Source organism: Procambarus clarkii, chromosome 73 (assembly GCF_040958095.1).
Source record: "Procambarus clarkii isolate CNS0578487 chromosome 73, FALCON_Pclarkii_2.0, whole genome shotgun sequence".
NCBI classification, from domain to species: Eukaryota; Metazoa; Arthropoda; class Malacostraca; order Decapoda; family Cambaridae; genus Procambarus; species Procambarus clarkii.
This window is the reverse complement of record NC_091222.1, coordinates 25927636-25947635: the sequence shown is the minus strand read 5'-3', so window position 1 is coordinate 25947635 and position 20000 is coordinate 25927636. Positions and strand designations below refer to the sequence as shown.

At 47.2% G+C, this 20000-nt stretch overlaps 1 protein-coding gene across 5 annotated transcripts in view; it reads right to left on the bottom strand.

The window, feature by feature from the left end:
- LOC138349444 (uncharacterized) overlaps positions 1-20000 on the bottom strand; it is a 171488-nt gene that overhangs the window by 22505 nt on the left and 128983 nt on the right. The window contains exon 1 of one of the 5 annotated variants that reach the window (XM_069312722.1): positions 7802-7937. The exons of the other annotated variants lie outside the window; for them this stretch is intronic. The gene's annotated coding sequence lies outside the window, so the exon portion shown is untranslated. Of the gene's footprint in view, positions 1-7801; positions 7938-20000 lie in introns of those variants that run through there. 5 annotated transcript variants of the gene reach the window in all.

The window sequence follows — 20000 nt, the reverse complement described above, 5'->3', positions numbered from 1 at the left end:
TCACGACCGGACATAAGGAAGTGATAGCCGAGGCTATATGAACCACTTCCCCGCCGGCACTCGGATGGTAATCTTGGGCATAGCATTTTATCAAATCACCTCATTCTTTGGGGCACACGTGAGGAACACAAATGCAAACAAGCCTGAATGGTCCCCAGGACTATATACAACTGAAAACTCACACCCCAGAAGTGACTCGAACCCATACTCCCACAACTGGTATGTACAGGGACGCCTTAATCCGCTTGACCATCACGACCGGACATAAGGAAGTGATAGCCGAGGCTATATGAACCACTTCCCCGCCGGCACTCGGATGGTAATCTTGGGCATAGCATTTTATCAAATCACCTCATTCTTTGGGGCACACGTGAGGAACACAAATGCAAACAAGCCTGAATGGTCCCCAGGACTATATACAACTGAAAACTCACACCCCAGAAGTGACTCGAACCCATACTCCCACAACTGGTATGTACAGGGACGCCTTAATCCGCTTGACCATCACGACCGGACATAAGGAAGTGATAGCCGAGGCTATATGAACCACTTCCCCGCCGGCACTCGGATGGTAATCTTGGGCATAGCATTTTATCAAATCACCTCATTCTTTGGGGCACACGTGAGGAACACAAATGCAAACAAGCCTGAATGGTCCCCAGGACTATATACAACTGAAAACTCACACCCCAGAAGTGACTCGAACCCATACTCCCACAACTGGTATGTACAGGGACGCCTTAATCCGCTTGACCATCACGACCGGACATAAGGAAGTGATAGCCGAGGCTATATGAACCACTTCCCCGCCGGCACTCGGATGGTAATCTTGGGCATAGCATTTTATCAAATCACCTCATTCTTTGGGGCACACGTGAGGAACACAAATGCAAACAAGCCTGAATGGTCCCCAGGACTATATACAACTGAAAACTCACACCCCAGAAGTGACTCGAACCCATACTCCCACAACTGGTATGTACAGGGACGCCTTAATCCGCTTGACCATCACGACCGGACATAAGGAAGTGATAGCCGAGGCTATATGAACCACTTCCCCGCCGGCACTCGGATGGTAATCTTGGGCATAGCATTTTATCAAATCACCTCATTCTTTGGGGCACACGTGAGGAACACAAATGCAAACAAGCCTGAATGGTCCCCAGGACTATATACAACTGAAAACTCACACCCCAGAAGTGACTCGAACCCATACTCCCACAACTGGTATGTACAGGGACGCCTTAATCCGCTTGACCATCACGACCGGACATAAGGAAGTGATAGCCGAGGCTATATGAACCACTTCCCCGCCGGCACTCGGATGGTAATCTTGGGCATAGCATTTTATCAAATCACCTCATTCTTTGGGGCACACGTGAGGAACACAAATGCAAACAAGCCTGAATGGTCCCCAGGACTATATACAACTGAAAACTCACACCCCAGAAGTGACTCGAACCCATACTCCCACAACTGGTATGTACAGGGACGCCTTAATCCGCTTGACCATCACGACCGGACATAAGGAAGTGATAGCCGAGGCTATATGAACCACTTCCCCGCCGGCACTCGGATGGTAATCTTGGGCATAGCATTTTATCAAATCACCTCATTCTTTGGGGCACACGTGAGGAACACAAATGCAAACAAGCCTGAAAGGTCCCCAGGACTATATACAACTGAAAACTCACACCCCAGAAGTGACTCGAACCCATACTCCCACAACTGGTATGTACAGGGACGCCTTAATCCGCTTGACCATCACGACCGGACATAAGGAAGTGATAGCCGAGGCTATATGAACCACTTCCCCGCCGGCACTCGGATGGTAATCTTGGGCATAGCATTTTATCAAATCACCTCATTCTTTGGGGCACACGTGAGGAACACAAATGCAAACAAGCCTGAAAGGCTTGCCGGCGGGGAAGTGGTTCATATAGCCTCGGCTATCACTTCCTTATGTCCGGTCGTGATGGTCAAGCGGATTAAGGCGTCCCTGTACATACCAGTTGTGGGAGTATGGGTTCGAGTCACTTCTGGGGTGTGAGTTTTCAGTTGTATATAGTCCTGGGGACCATTCAGGCTTGTTTGCATTTGTGTTCCTCACGTGTGCCCCAAAGAATGAGGTGATTTGATAAAATGCTATGCCCAAGATTACCATCCGAGTGCCGGCGGGGAAGTGGTTCATATAGCCTCGGCTATCACTTCCTTATGTCCGGTCGTGATGGTCAAGCGGATTAAGGCGTCCCTGTACATACCAGTTGTGGGAGTATGGGTTCGAGTCACTTCTGGGGTGTGAGTTTTCAGTTGTATATAGTCCTGGGGACCATTCAGGCTTGTTTGCATTTGTGTTCCTCACGTGTGCCCCAAAGAATGAGGTGATTTGATAAAATGCTATGCCCAAGATTACCATCCGAGTGCCGGCGGGGAAGTGGTTCATATAGCCTCGGCTATCACTTCCTTATGTCCGGTCGTGATGGTCAAGCGGATTAAGGCGTCCCTGTACATACCAGTTGTGGGAGTATGGGTTCGAGTCACTTCTGGGGTGTGAGTTTTCAGTTGTATATAGTCCTGGGGACCATTCAGGCTTGTTTGCATTTGTGTTCCTCACGTGTGCCCCAAAGAATGAGGTGATTTGATAAAATGCTATGCCCAAGATTACCATCCGAGTGCCGGCGGGGAAGTGGTTCATATAGCCTCGGCTATCACTTCCTTATGTCCGGTCGTGATGGTCAAGCGGATTAAGGCGTCCCTGTACATACCAGTTGTGGGAGTATGGGTTCGAGTCACTTCTGGGGTGTGAGTTTTCAGTTGTATATAGTCCTGGGGACCATTCAGGCTTGTTTGCATATATATATATATATATATATATATATATATATATATATATATATATATATATATATATATATATATATATATATATTATTTAATTCTTCATCTTTATAAACGCACTCCACACAAGTGTGTTATGAACGCACTCCCCGTAAGTGTGTTATGAACGCACTCCACACAAGTGTTATGAACGCACTCCACACAAGTGTGTTATGAACGCACTCCACACAAGTGTGTTATGAACGCACTCCACACAAGTGTGTTATGAACGCACTCCACACAAGTGTGTTATGAACGCACTCCACACAAGTGTGTTATGAACGCACTCCACACAAGTGTGTTATGAACGCACTCCACACAAGTGTGTTATGAACGCACTCCACACAAGTGTGTTATGAATGCACTCCACACAAGTGTGTTATGAACGCACTCCTCAAGCTATGAACGCACTCCTCACAACACCTTATGAACGCACTCCACACAAGTGTTTTATGAACGCAGTCCTCACAAGTGTTTTATGAACGCACTCCTCAAGCTATGAACGCACTCCTCACAACACCTTATGAACGCACTCCACAAAATAAGTTATGAACGCACTCCACACAAGTGTTTTATGAACGCACTCCTCACAAGTGTGTTATGAACGCACTCCACACAAGTGTGTTATGAACGCACTCCTCAAAAGTGTTTTATGAACGCACGCCTCAAGCTATGAACGCACTCCTCACAACACCTTATGAACGCACTCCACACAAGTGTTTTATGAACGCACTCCTCACAAGTGTGTTATGAACGCACTCCACACAAGTGTGTTATGAACGCACTCCTCACAACACCTTATGAACGCACTCCACAAAATAAGTTATGAACGCACTCCACACAACTTATGAACGCACTCCACAAAATAAGTTATGAACGCACTCCACACAACACCTTATGAACGCACTCCAGAAAATAAGTTATGAACGCACTCCACACAACACCTTATGAACGCACTCCACAAAATAAGTTATTAACGCACTCCACACAACACATTATGAACGCACTCCACACAACACCTTATGAACGCACTCCACACAACACCTTATGAACGCACTCCACAAAATAAGTTATGAACGCACTCCACACAACACCTTATGAACGCACTCCACAAAATAAGTTATGAACGCACTCCACACAACACATTATGAACGCACTCCACAAAATAAGTTATGAACGCACTCCACACAACACATTATGAACGCACTCCACACAACACCTTATGAACGCACTCCACAAAATAAGTTATGAACGCACTCCACAAAATAAGTTATGAACGCACTCCACACAACACCTTATGAACGCACTCCACAAAATAAGTTATGAACGCACTCCACACAACACATTATGAACGCACTCCACACAACACATTATGAACGCACTCCACACAACACATTATGAACGCACTCCACACAACACATTATGAACGCACTCCACACAACACCTTATGAACGCACTCCACACAACACCTTATGAACGCACTCCACACAACACCTTATGAACGCACTCCACACAACACCTTATGAACGCACTCCACACAACAACTTATGAACGCACTCCACACAAGTGTGTTATGAACGCACTCCACACAAGTGTGTTACGAACGCACTCCACACAAGTGTGTTATGAACGCACTCCACACAAGTGTGTTTTGAACGCACTCCAAACAAGTGTGTTATGAACGCACTCCACACAAGTGTGTTATGAACGCACTCTACACAACACCTTATGAACACACTCCACACAACACTTTATGAACGCACTCCACACAACACCTTATGAACGCACTCCACACAACACCTTATGAACGCACTCCACACAACACCTTATGAACGCACTCCACACAACACCTTATGAACGCACTCCACACAACACATTATGAACGCACTCCACACAACACATTATGAACGCACTCCACACAACACATTATGAACGCACTCCACACAACACATTATGAACGCACTCCACACAACAAGTTATGAACGCACTCCACACAACAAGTTATGAACGCACTCCACACAACAAGTTATGAACGCACTCCACACAACACATTATGAACGCACTCCACACAACACATTATGAACGCACTCCACACAACACCTTATGAACGCACTCCACACAACACCTTATGAACGCACTCCACACAACACTTTATGAACGCACTCCACACAACACCTTATGAACGCACTCCACACAACACATTATGAACGCACTCCACACAAGTTATGAACGCACTCCACACAACAAGTTATGAACGCACTCCACACAACACATTATGAACGCACTCCACACAACACCTTATGAACGCACTCCACACAACACATTATGAACGCACTCCACACAACACATTATGAACGCACTCCACACAACAAGTTATGAACGCACTCCACACAACACATTATGAACGCACTCCACACAACACATTATGAACGCACTCCACACAACACATTATGAACGCACTCCACACAACACATTATGAACGCACTCCACACAACACATTATGAACGCACTCCACACAACACATTATGAACGCACTCCACACAACACCTTATGAACGCATTCCACACAACACCTTATGAACGCACTCCACACAACACCTTATGAACGCACTCCACACAAGTGTGTTATGAACGCACTCTACACAACACCTTATGAACGCACTCCACACAACAACTTATGAACGCACTCCACACAACAACTTATGAACGCACTCCACACAAGTGTGTTATGAACGCACTCTACACAACACCTTATGAACGCACTCCACACAACAACTTATGAACGCACTCCACACAACAACTTATGAACGCACTCCACACAACACCTTATGAACGCACTCCACACAACACCTTATGAACGCACTCCACACAACAACTTATGAACGCACTCCACACAAGTGTGTTATGAACGCACTCTACACAACAACTTATGAACGCACTCCACACAAGTGTGTTATGAACGCACTCCACAGAAGTGTGTTATGAACGCACTCCACACAAGTGTGTTATGAACGCACTCCACACAAGTGTGTTACGAACGCACTCCACACAAGTGTGTTATGAACGCACTCCACACAAGTGTGTTTTGAACGCACTCCAAACAAGTGTGTTATGAACGCACTCCACACAATAAGTTATGAACGCACTCCACACAACACCTTATGAACGCACTCCACACAACACATTATGAACGCACTCCACACAACAAGTTATGAACGCACTCCACACAACACCTTATGAACGCACTCCACACAACACATTATGAACGCACTCCACACAACACTTTATGAACGCACTCCACACAACACCTTATGAACGCACTCCACACAACACATTATGAACGCACTCCACACAACAAGTTATGAACGCACTCCACACAACACCTTATGAACGCACTCCACACAACACCTTATGAACGCACTCCACACAACACCTTATGAACGCACTCCACACAACACCTTATGAACGCACTCCACACAACACTTTATGAACGCACTCCACACAAGTTATGAACGCACTCCACACAACACCTTATGAACGCACTCCACACAACACCTTATGAACGCACTCCACACAACACATTATGAACGCACTCCACACAACACCTTATGAACGCACTCCACACAACACATTATGAACGCACTCCACACAACACATTATGAACGCACTCCACACAACACATTATGAACGCACTCCACACAACAAGTTATGAACGCACTCCACACAACACATTATGAACGCACTCCACACAACACATTATGAACGCACTCCACACAACACATTATGAACGCACTCCACACAACACCTTATGAACGCACTCCACACAACAAGTTATGAACGCACTCCACACAACAATTTATGAACGCACTCCACACAACACATTATGAACGCACTCCACACAACACATTATGAACGCACTCCACACAACAAGTTATGAACGCACTCCACACAACACCTTATGAACGCACTCCACACAACACCTTATGAACGCACTCTACACACAACAAGTTATGAACGCACTCCACACAAGTTATGAACGCACTCCACACAAGTTATGAACGCACTCCACACAACACATTATGAACGCACTCCACACAACACCTTATGAACGCACTCTACACACAACAAGTTATGAACGCACTCCACACAACACATTATGAACGCACTCCACACAACACATTATGAACGCACTCTACACACAACAAGTTATGAACGCACTCCACACAAGTTATGAACGCACTCTACACACAACAAGTTATGAACGCACTCTACACACAACAAGTTATGAACGCACTCTACACACAACAAGTTATGAACGCACTCCACGCAAGTAATGAACGCACTTCACACAAGTTATGAACGCACTCCACACAAGTTATGAACGCACTCCACACAAGTTATGAACGCACTCCACACAAGTTATAAACGCACTCCACAACAAGTTATAAACGCACTCCACACAAGTTATGAACGCACTCCACACAAGTTATGAACGCACTCCACACAAGTTATGAACGCACTCCACACAAGTTATGAACGCACTCCACACAAGTTATGAACGCACTCCACACAAGTTATGAACGCACTTCACACAACAGTCTATGAACGCACTCAGCATGATAAGTGCGTTTTGAACTCACTCCACACTTTAGGTTATGAACGCACTTCACAGAACACATTATGAACGCACTTCAACGCATAAGTGCGTTATAAACGCACTCCACACAACAAATTATAAACGCACTCCAACGCATAAGTGCGTTATAAACGCACTCACACAACAAGGTGCCTACAAGCACCTTTAAGTCAATGACTCTATCCCAAAACATTCCTTAGAATGCGTAGCTAACTTGTCATTGCCTAAGCGGCTCGGAAGACTTGCGTCATAAGAGTGCGTATATATATAGCAGGCAGCTTAAACCAACCTGCGTAGGGTCAGGGCGTATAGGATGTAATATACCCGGGTATATGATCTAGCGGTTATACGCGCGATATATCGTCAGTTCTCGGGGTTAACGATGCTCTGAGAGAGAGAGAGAGAGACACGACCTTCCTTCTCGCCTGTCGGAGCAAGACTGTGATCTCGGGGTGGACTTCTTGGGTCTACCTTCTCCCTCTCTCCCCCCTTCCCCTCCCCCTTACCTTCCCCTTACCCTACTAGGTCCTCCCCTCCCCCCCCATTACCCAACAACAACACCACCTCCGTCCCAGAACGGCCCAAGCCCCCTTACATTCTCCACATCAACCTAACCTAACCTAACCTAACCATCATCATTCTGAGGTTATCTTGAGGTGATTTCGGGGCTTAGGGTCCCCCGCGGCCCGGTCCTCGACCAGGCCTCCACCCCCAGGAAGCAGCCCGTAGCAGCTGTCTAACTCCCAGGTACCTATTTACTGCTGAACAGGGAGGGCATTAGGGTGAAAGAAACTCATTTGTTTCCGTCTCCGCCGTGGATCGAACCCGGAATCTTAGGACTATGAATCACGAACGCTGTCCACTCAGCCGTCAGGCCCACAGGGTACGATTAATTCGTTACACGACATTGACCCTTACGAAGCAGAATGGAATTGATGGATAAATAGATGAATAAATGGAGAAACAGACAGAATGGTGGAGAAATAGACAGATATATAAATAAATAGATGGACAGATGGGTGATAGACAGACATTGACTATTATGAGCATAGATATATATATATATCCCACACTTGTCTGTCTCACACATACATATGTGTTAAATATGATCTATATCCCATATTTCCTTACCTAAACTCTATGTATTCCGTCTATATTACCCCCTTCCATCTCACCCCTAATGTGTAGTGCCTACTTTCCTATCTCTCTTTCACCCCTTTTTTCTACCAATTTCCTCTACACTCCTTTCGTAAGTCTCTCCCTAAGTCGCCCCTTTGTAAACAAGTCTCCTTCTAAAATTCTGCAGTCTCCCCTTGTCGTAGTTTTCTTTCATCACTGAAGATGGGAATTTTGCTCTGGAAAGTATCCGCTCTTGCTTAGATGTAAATAGGGGCCTCACCCCCGATGATAGGCAGCAGGGGGTGTGGCAGCAGGTGTGTGGCAGCAGGGGGTGTAGCAGCAGGTGTGGCAGCAGGTGCTGGAAGCCTGTCCCCCCCATGTTAGTGTTACTAAATGAAAACCCAGTATGAGCCCCTCTCTCTCTCCCTCCCTCTCTCTCTCTCTCTCTCTCTCTCTCTCTCTCTCTCTCTCTCTAGTCATCTTTCATTCGCCATTTATTGGCTGGCCCTTCCCCTATGTTTACAGTTCTCTCTGCTTGTTCGTATGACCCTCTCTTCTATCTCTATTCCACATTTCCATCCCTATTCTTCTATCTCTATCCCACACTTCCAACTCCAATCTTCTATTCTTGGTGCCCCGTCAATCATTGTCAGTGTTTGGGACCGTTATTCCCTAAACTGCTGATTCTCGTTATGTCTTATTTCTCACCTTATTCTTCTTCTCTGTGTCTTGTGCGTTCTTCTTAGTGTATCTCCGCTGTTTAAGTAGCTGTCTGTTTAGCCTCAGGGCCATGCGGACATGCGCTCTTCATGCTGGTAGCCAAGTTACAACGGAAATATGTACTGTGCTACATATTTCAAAATAGCGCGGACTCGCACTGGGGAGCCGGTCGGCCGAGCGGACAGCACACTGGGCTTGTGATCCTGTGGTCTTGGGTTCGATCCCAGGCGCCGGTGAGAAACAATGGGCAGAGTTTCTTTCACCCTATGCCCCTGATACCTAGCACTAAATAAGTACCTGGGTGTTAGTCAGCTGTCACGGGCTGCTTCCTGGGGGTGGAGGCCTGGTCGAGGACCGGGCCGCGGGGACACTAAAAGCCCCGAAATCATCTCAAGATAACCTCAAGATAACTCATATAGCCAGAGACTCTCGCGCTAAAGGCAAAGTGAACTTTGAGGGCGTGCGATAATAGAGTCAGTTAGATGAACTGCTATAATAGGCTATCAACATTTGACAACACCTAGGGGAAGTCTTGGGTATCGAACCCAAGACTTTTTCCTTATATTTTGGAGTTGAATATCTTACGAGTTATGGAAATGATGCGTGTTTCGTTGACCAGACCACACACTAGAAATTGAAGGGACGACGACGTTTCGGTCCGTCCTGGACCATTCTCAAGTCGATTGTGTCTCGACTTTCGATGCATGTTTCGTAGCGCAGGTAAGCGTGCATTAGTGTCTCTAGGATGCAATTGTTCTGACCATGTTGTGATGTGGTTGTCTAGAACGGGCATCTGGGAATACCCTAGTGCGTAGGTTCGAATCCTCATCGTCCGAATCGTCCCTTCAACTTCTAGTGTGTGGTCTGCTCAACATACTTCAGCCACGTTATTGTGACTCATCGCCTGCTTAATCTTCGGATTTTATAAGATTTTTCACAAGATCTTCAGCATATGGGAATGTATATACGTGAATGCTTTACACGTATGCAAATGTGTACATCTTGATGCACATACTATGATGTACATAGTATGCTGATCTTATAATGAGGTTATCTTGAGATGATTTTGGGGTTTTAGTGTCCCCGCGGCCCGGTCCTCGAATAGGCCTCCACTCCTAGGAAGCAACCCGTGACAGCTGACTAACACCCAGGTACCTATTTACTGCTAGGTAACAGAGGCCTCAGGGTGAAAGAAACTCTGCCCATCGTTTCTCACCGGCGCCCAGGATCAAACCCGGGACCACAGGATCACGCGTCCAGTGCTCTCTCCGCTCAGCCACCGGCTCCCGATATCTTAATAATCATCTTATACTAAGCTGTTGCGTCCATAGTAATTTTTAACGAGGATTTGAAACAAGGCGGATATAGGCTAGTCAGGGTAGGCCTAAGTTAAATGATTTAACAAATTTTATCAATTATAAACAGCACCCCCAGGCCATTTTCATGGAGTTTTATGGAGTAACGTGTGAAATGTGAGGTGTGATTACCGTGGAGTTTATCACTGACGATTCGCCTTGTCCCTGTATTCTGAATAGAACACGAGAGACACGTGCAGTTATTTCAAGGTTTCTTGAGATGGAAGAGGTGGGGGGGGGGGGGGGGGGGGGGGGTAGGGGTAAGGGGGGAGGGGAGACAACGCAGATATATACAATATACCACAAAGTTAGTTCTCTATATTAATAATCTATTCCACCAACTCCTCCCTGCTAGCCTGGGAAGAGTCCCCACCCCTGCACGCCCCACCAACTCCTCCCTGCTAGCCTGGGAAGAGTCCCCACCCCTGCACGCCCCACCAACTCCTCCCTGCTAGCCTGGGAACAGTCCCCACCCCTGCACCCCCTACCAACTCCTCCCTGCTAGCCTGGGAAGAGTCCCCACCCCTGCACGCCCCACCAACTCCTCCCTGCTAGCCTGGGAACAGTCCCCACCCCTGCACCCCCTACCAACTCCTCCCTGCTAGCCTGGGAACAGTCCCCACCCCTGCACGCCCCACCAACTCCTCCCTGCTAGCCTGGGAAGAGTCCCCACCCCTGCACGCCCCACCAACTCCTCCCTGCTAGCCTGGGAACAGTCCCCACCCCTGCACGCCCCACCAACTCCTCCCTGCTAGCCTGGGAAGAGTCCCCACCCCTGCACGCCCCACCAACTCCTCCCTGCTAGCCTGGGAAGAGTCCCCACCCCTGCACCCTCTACCAACTCCTCCCTGCTAGTCTGGGAACAGTCCCCACCCCTGCACGCCCCACCAACTCCTCCCTGCTAGCCTGGGAACAGTCCCCACCCCTGCACGCCCCACCAACTCCTCCCTGCTAGCCTGGGAAGAGTCCCCACCCCTGCACGCCCCACCAACTCCTCCCTGCTAGCCTGGGAACAGTCCCCACCCCTGCACGCCCCACCAACTCCTCCCTGCTAGCCTGGGAAGAGTCCCCACCCCTGCACCCTCTACCAACTCCTCCCTGCTAGTCTGGGAACAGTCCCCACCCCTGCACGCCCCACCAACTCCTCCCTGCTAGCCTGGGAACAGTCCCCACCCCTGCACGCCCCACCAACTCCTCCCTGCTAGCCTGGGAAGAGTCCCCACCCCTGCACGCCCCACCAACTCCTCCCTGCTAGCCTGGGAACAGTCCCCACCCCTGCACCCCCTACCAACTCCTCCCTGCTAGCCTGGGAACAGTCCCCACCCCTGCACGCCCCACCAACTCCTCCCTGCTAGCCTGGGAAGAGTCCCCACCCCTGCACGCCCCACCAACTCCTCCCTGCTAGCCTGGGAAGAGTCCCCACCCCTGCACCCTCTACCAACTCCTCCCTGCTAGTCTGGGAACAGTCCCCACCCCTGCACGCCCCACCAACTCCTCCCTGCTAGCCTGGGAAGAGTCCCCACCCCTGCACGCCCCACCAACTCCTCGCTGCTAGCCTGGGAAGAGTCCCCACCCCTGCACGCCCCACCAACTCCTCCCTGCTAGCCTGGGAACAGTCCCCACCCCTGCACGCCCCACCAACTCCTCCCTGCTAGCCTGGAAACAGTCCCCACCCCTGTACACCCTACCAACGCCTCCCTGCTAGCCTGGGAAGAGAGCTAACCCTCCCAAGGACCCGCTAACCTTCCCTACTCTCCCGTGGTGAGGGCCATGCACCACGTGCTGTGGACCATGACCTCTTACCTGTCACATAACTCTCTCTTTATCACCAGTGATTTGGTTTCTTTCTCTAGGCAGGGAGTCGTGGCCCGGCCCTACCTGGTGAGGGGTGCTGGCGCTCTCTCTCTCTCTCTCTCTCTCTCTCTCTCTCTCTCTCTCTCTCTCTCTCTCTCTCTCTCTCTCTCTCTCCTTCTCTCTCCTTCTCTCTCTCCTTCTCTCTCTCTCTCTCTCTCTCTCTCTCTGTCTACTGACCTGGTGAGAAGTGCTGGCGCTCTCTCTCTCTCTCTCTCTCTCTCTCTCTCTCTCTCTCTCTCTCTCTCTCTCTCTTTACTGACCTGGTGAGAAGTGCTGTCTCTCTCTCTCTCTCTCTCTCTCTCTCTCTCTCTCTCTCTCTGTCTACTGACCTGGTGAGAAGTGCTGGCGCTCTCTCTCTCTCTCTGTCTACTGACCTGGTGAGAAGTGCTGGCGCTCTCTCTCTCTCTCTCTCTCTCTCTCTCTCTCTCTCTCTTTACTGACCTGGTGAGAAGTGCTGGCTCTCTCTCTCTCTCTCTCTCTCTCTCTCTCTCTCTCTACTGTACCCTATGGTACAACAGTAGTGGAACACTTCCCACAACAGTCTCATGTATCAGACAGGGACAAAAGAGACCATTTAGCAAGTCTCTGGCGACTAAGGGTTGAATATCTTCAAGACATTCTGCCTCCACTTCAAGGAAAGAGTTAAGAGTCCCTTACCTTCTCCCTTAAAGAGCGCTTTTTCTCTTAGAAAAGTAGTGAAGGTGTCTTGCTCTTGTGTGTATTCACCAAGAGTTTACAGAGTCGAGCTTTAGCTCTCAAGTCCCGCCTTTTGCAGCGTGCTGATGGCTGTAGAAGACTTTAAGAACTCTTGTATATATCTTGAGATGATATCGGGGCTTTTAGTGTCCCCGCGGCCCGGTCCTCGACCAGGACTCCACCCCCCAGGAAGCAGCCCGTGACAGCTGACTAACACCCAGGTACCTATTTTACTGCTAGGTAACAGGGGCATAGGGTGAAAGAAACTCTGCCCATTGTTTCTCGCCAGCGCCTGGGATTGAACCCAGGACCACAGGATCACAAGTCCAGCGTGCTGTCCACTCTTATATAAATAAAAACTATAACTTCAAGTCTAACAATAGACTTTAGACAAGTCTAACAATAGACTTTAGACAAGTCTAACAATAGACTTTAGACAAGTCTAACAATAGACTTTAGACAAGTCTAACAATAGACTTTAGACAAGTCTAACAATAGACTTTAGACAAGTCTAACAATAGACTTTAGACAAGTCTAACAATAGACTTTAGACAAGTCTAACAATAGACTTTAGACAAGTCTAACAATAGACTTTAGACAAGTCTAACAATAGACTTTAGACAAGTCTAACAATAGACTTTAGACAAGTCTAACAATAGACTTTAGACAAGTCTAACAATAGACTTTAGACAAGTCTAACAATAGACTTTAGACAAGTCTAACAATAGACTTTAGACAAGTCTAACAATAGACTTTAGACAAGTCTAACAATAGACTTTAGACAAGTCTAACAATAGACTTTAGACAAGTCTAACAATAGACTTTAGACAAGTGTAACAATAGACTTTAGACAAGTCTAACAATAGACTTTAGACAAGTCTAACAATAGACTTTAGACAAGTCTAACAATAGACTTTAGACAAGTCTAACAATAGACTTTAGACAAGTCTAACAATAGACTTTAGACAAGTCTAACAATAGACTTTAGACAAGTGTAACAATAGACTTTAGACAAGTCTAACAATAGACTTTAGACAAGTCTAACAATAGACTTTAGACAAGTCTAACAATAGACTTTAGACAAGTCTAACAATAGACTTTAGACAAGTCTAACAATAGACTTTAGACAAGTCTAACAATAGACTTTAGACAAGTCTAACAATAGACTTTAGACAAGTCTAACAATAGACTTTAGACAAGTCTAACAATAGACTTTAGACAAGTCTAACAATAGACTTTAGACAAGTCTAACAATAGACTTTAGACAAGTCTAACAATAGACTTAAACAACTCATTAACAATATCGGTCAAGAAAGGCAAACAATTCAACCCCAAACAATCGCTGTCGGGCCCTAAGATGCTGAGGAGTAATCCAAGACAATTTGAGAGATACCGCGGCAGTTATCGGTAGTTAGGCGAGCGACGATAGCCCAAACGGTACTGGGAGGTGTGTAGGGAGTAATTAAGTCGTTGGGGCAGTGGAACTATCGTGTCAGGGTAGTAAAGATGGGCCACTGATAAGGCTAAACGTCTTGGGAGATTAAATTGACAAACTGTCCATCTTCCTCATGAATGAGGTGGTTATGTGAAGACGAAGCTCTATCAACAGGGCTATTCAGTGGCCTTAATAAGGAAATTAACGCTATAACCATAACAGGGGAGCCGAGCGGACAGCACGCTGGACTTGTGATCCTGTGGTCCTGGGTTCGATCCCAGGCGCCGACGAGAAACAATGGGCAGAGTTTCTTTCACCCCTATGCCCTTGTTACCTAGCAGTAAAATAGGTACCTGGGTGTTAGTCAGCTGTCACGGGTTGCTTCCTGGGGGTGGAGGCCTGGTCGAGGACCGGGCCGCGGGGACACTAAAGCCCCGATATCATCTCAAGATAACCTTATTAATGAGGTTACGGCATGACTGCATACATTCTGATGATGTTTGGATAATGAGGTTCAATTATGGTGTTAATGAGGATGATTGAGAGTGAAGTCCAATTTTTTATGAAATTTTATGAGGCAGTTCAGAGGTAGTTAATTCTACCAATTTGAACCTCAATTAATGAGTGGAATAGGTCACGTGCTTCTTGAAGTTATCTTGAGATGATTTCGGGGCGTTAGTGTCCCTGCGGCCCGGTCCTCGACCAGGCCTCCACCCCCAGGAAGCAGCCCGTGACAGCTGACTAACTCCCAGGTACCTATTTCCCGCCCACCATCCTGTAGTTTTGGACTAGCAGGCCAGAAGGCTGCTACAAGCAGGTGGTAGAATACAGCAGGGGAACTGTACCCAATACAGCAAGGCTGGCCTACTGTATCCAATACAATAGGTCATGTAGGCTCTCTGAGACATCGTCAATGACTTCTGGAAGAAGATGCAGATCTGAGACTGATGAAGAATTCCATATTGGTCTAATCTTTTTTAAGGGATTGGTCTTTTTAACAGGATTCGGGGGGGGGGGGGTGTCCCAGTATGACCAACAGACAGTTGGCCATTCAGTAATGGATTACAGTAATGGAAAAGGGGATTTACATTACTGTAATCCCGGATTGGTTTTGTATAGGTAAAATTGGAGTTGGAATGGGGATTGGGGGGATTGGGGGGAAGATTAAGCTGCCAACAGTGATTGGGTCTACAGTGGGCAGCCCGACCACCCCATAAGGGGGGGGGCAGCACTGTAACACCATCTTCACTGTATTACAGTGACAAAGATTTGGAGCAAAATACAGTGATCAGGTAATTGAGATTAAATTATTGCTCTAAAGTCTCTCTTGATTTAATGAAGGATTATCGTGAGAGAGAGAGAGAGAGAGAGAGAGAGAGAGAGAGAGAGAGAGAGAGAGAGAGAGAGAGAGAGAGAGAGAGATAGAGAGAGAGAGAGAGAGAGAGAGAGAGAGAGACAGAGAGAGAGAGAGAGAGAGAGAGAGAGAGAGAGAGAGAGAGAGAGAGAGAGAGGAGAGAGAGAGAGAGAGAGAGAGAGACAGAGAGAGAGAGAGAGAGAGAGAGAGAGAGAGAGAGAGAGAGAGAGAGAGAGAGAGAGAGAGAGAGAGAGAGAGAGAGAGAGAGAGAGAGAGAGACAGAGATAGAGAGAGAGAGAGAGAGAGAGAGAGAGAGAGAGAGAGAGAGAGAGAGAGAGAGAGAGAGAGAGAGAGAGAAAGTGGGAAGGATTAAAGAGAGGGACTTGAAGATACCATCTGAGTTATGTCACTCAGGCAGGAGGTAAAGGCTCTCTTAGGCCTCTCCACCCCCCCCCAGCACACACACACACACACACACACACCATTCGATTGTGAAACAGAAACAGTTGATTGACAGTTGAGAGGCGGGCCGAAAGAGCAGAGCTCAACCCCCGCAAGCACAACTAGGTTAATACACACACACACACACACACACACACACACACACACACACACACACACACACACACACACACACACAGGGAGAGCCCTAACTCCTATACCAACAACACATTACATAACACAACCATGCAAAGTTGAATGGCCTTGTTTGAAATGCTTTTCTCACTTTAAATAATAATATTAATAATAACAGTATTATTACATAGAGAAATCACATTAACATCATATATCAATGAACTAATCCTAGTGTGAAACCGCGGTTAGGCTTAAGTGGAAGCTTAGGGATCCTAGCGGCTCAAGTAGTACACCAGGTTGCAATTCTTTTGACCATATCGTGGTGCCGTTGACTAAACCTCGTCTGGGAACACCCAGTGCATAGGTTCGATACCCTCCATCAAGGCCCTTGTGGATTTGTTCATTTTTATTGAGGAAATCCACCAGGGCTGTGAGGTGGATGGGAACCTGCGACCCCAGCCGCTGGCAATGCCGGAGTCGCAGGTTCGAGTCCATCTCACAGCCCCGGTGGATTTTCTTATCGATATATATCATTTGTGTCATTTTTGTGTGAAAATCAGTTGAAACCATGAGAAGGATTCGAACCTGAACCCTGGGCTACACTCCCAATCACATACTTTAAACCACTGGACCATAATATGCTGTCAGTAATGTACCCTGGGATTCAATAGAGTCCACAAGGGGGGGGGGGATGTTGAGGTATCGAGCTCATTTCCAAATCAAACTTGGTAAACTGATAAAACGTTAATTGAAAGTTTCCTCTCCTAACCTTTCCGAGTAAGCCGGACGACTCAAACAGAAAACGGGACAGTGCGTCACTTTTGTGAGCCGATTTCATTTCAAATTACATCCACTTTTGGCCTTAGCGCGCATACGAGCCAAAAGCTACGGTATTTTTTAGAGGACGGATTCTAAGTCTAAGTGTTGACAAGAAAACGTCGTAATTCTATAGACTTAATACGGGTCTTTTTTTCCTCTTATATATGTATGGCAGTAAAGCTTCCAGTTACACATACCATGAATATATGTCCTGGCCAGTTAGTCCTTCCTAAACTACCTGAATGGACATAATTCAACCCGTTCTCGCAAATTTAATAAGTCAATATTGACTTATTAAATATGTGCATAGGTGACATACTTAACATAATAGATACCCTTAAAAAGATTCATAGAAAACACCGACCTTACCTAACCTACTTAGTATGTTAAGATAAGCATCTTATTGCTTCGTAATTACAATTATTACCTAACCTATAATAGGTATAGGTTAAGTAATAATTGTAATTACGAAGCAATAAGATGCTTATCTTAAGATACTAACAAGGTTAGGTAAGGTTGGTGTTTTCTATGAATCTTTTTAAGGGTATCTATTATGTTTAGTATATCACCTATGCACGTAGTTAATAAGTCAATATTGACTTTACGAATTTGCGAGAACGGGTTGCATAATTGCATTGTGGTCGGTAACGATGGTATTACGGTATGTAGAGAGGAGGGAGAGAAGGAGAGGAGGGAGAGAAGGAGAGGAGGGAGAGAAAGAGAGGAGGGAGAGAAGGAGAGAGAAGGAGAGAGAGAGGAACGGAGAGAAGGAAGAAAGGAACTATCAAGGGAAAGCGCCAAGCCATTCCGACTATATAGCACTGGGAAGGGGTCAGGATAAGGATTTTGGGATGGGACGGGGGGAAGGAATGGTTGCCCAACCACTTGTGCACGGTCGGGGATTGAACGCCGAGCGGAGAGGAGAGGAAGGGACGTAACAGAGGATAGAAAAGGGAAGTAATAGCAGAGAGAAGAGGTATAGAGAGGATGAAGGCAATCAGCAGCCAGATTCATGAAGCGGTTACGCAAGCACTTACGAACCTGGGGGCCAGATTCACGAAGCAGTTACGCAAGCACTTACGAACCTGGGGGCCAAATTCACGAAGCAGTTACACAAGCACTTACGAACCTGGGGGCCAGATTCACGAAGCAGTTACGCAAATACTTACGAACCTGGGAGCCAGATTCAAGAAGCAGTTACGCAAGCACTTACGAACCTGGGGGTCAGATTCACGAAGCAGTTACGCAAGCACTTACGAACCTGGAGCCAGATTCACGAAGCAGTTACGCAAGCACTTACGACCCTGGGGCCAGATTAACGAAGTAGTTACGCAAGCACTTACGAACCTGGGGCCAGATTCACGAAGCAGTTACGCAAGTACTTACGAACCTGGTGCCAGATTAACGAAGCAGTTACGCAAGCACTTACGAACCTGGGGCCAGATTCACGAAGAAGTTACGCAACCACTTACGAACCTGGGGGCCAGATTCACGAAGCAGTTACGCAAGCACTTACGAACCTGGGGGCCAGATTCACGAAGCAGTTACGCAAGCACTTACGAACCTGGGGGCCAGATTCACGAAGCAGTTACGCAAGCACTTACGAACCTGGTGGCCAGATTCACGAAGTAGTTACGCAAGTACTTACGAACCTGGGGGCCAGATTCACGAGGCAGTTACGCAAGTACTTATGAACCTGGGGCCAGATTAACGAAGCAGTTACGCAAGCACTTACGAACCTGGGGGCCAGATTCACGAAGCAGTTACGCAAGAACTTACGAACCTGGAGCCAGATTCACGAAGCAGTTACGCAAGCACTTACGAACCTGGGGGCCAGATTAACGAAGTAGTTACGCAAGCACTTACGAACCTGGGGCCAGATTCACGAAGCAGTTACGCAAGTACTTACGAACCTGGGGGCCAGATTAACGAAGTAGTTACGCAAGCACTTACGAACCTGGTGCCAGATTAACGAAGAAGTTACGCAAGCACTTACGAACCTGGGGGCCAGATTCACGAAGCAGTTACGCAAGCACTTACGAACCTGGAGCCAGATTCACGAAGCAGTTACGCAAGCACTTACGAACCAGGGGCCAGATTCATGAAGCAGTTACCCAAGCACTTACGAACGTGTACATCTTTCCTCAATCTTTGGCGGCTTTGGTTACATTTATTATACAGTTTACAAGCATGAAAACTTGCCAATCAACTGTTGTTATTGTTATAAACAGCCTCCTGGTGCTTCGGAGCTCATTAACTGTTTAATAATTGTAAACAAAGCCGCCAAAGATTGAGGAAAGATGGACAGGTTCGTAAGTGCTTGCGTAACTGCTTCGTGAATCTGGCCCCAGGTTCATAAGTGCTTGCGTAACTGCTTCGTGAATCTGACCCTAGGTTCATAAGTGCTTGCGTAACGGCTTCGTGAATCTGGTCCTAGGTTCGTAAGTGCTTGCGTAACTGCTTCGTGAATCTGACCCTAGGCTCATAAGTGCTTGCGTAACTGCTTCGTGTATCTGACCCCAGGTTCGTAAGTGCTTGCGTAACTGTTTCGTGAATCTGG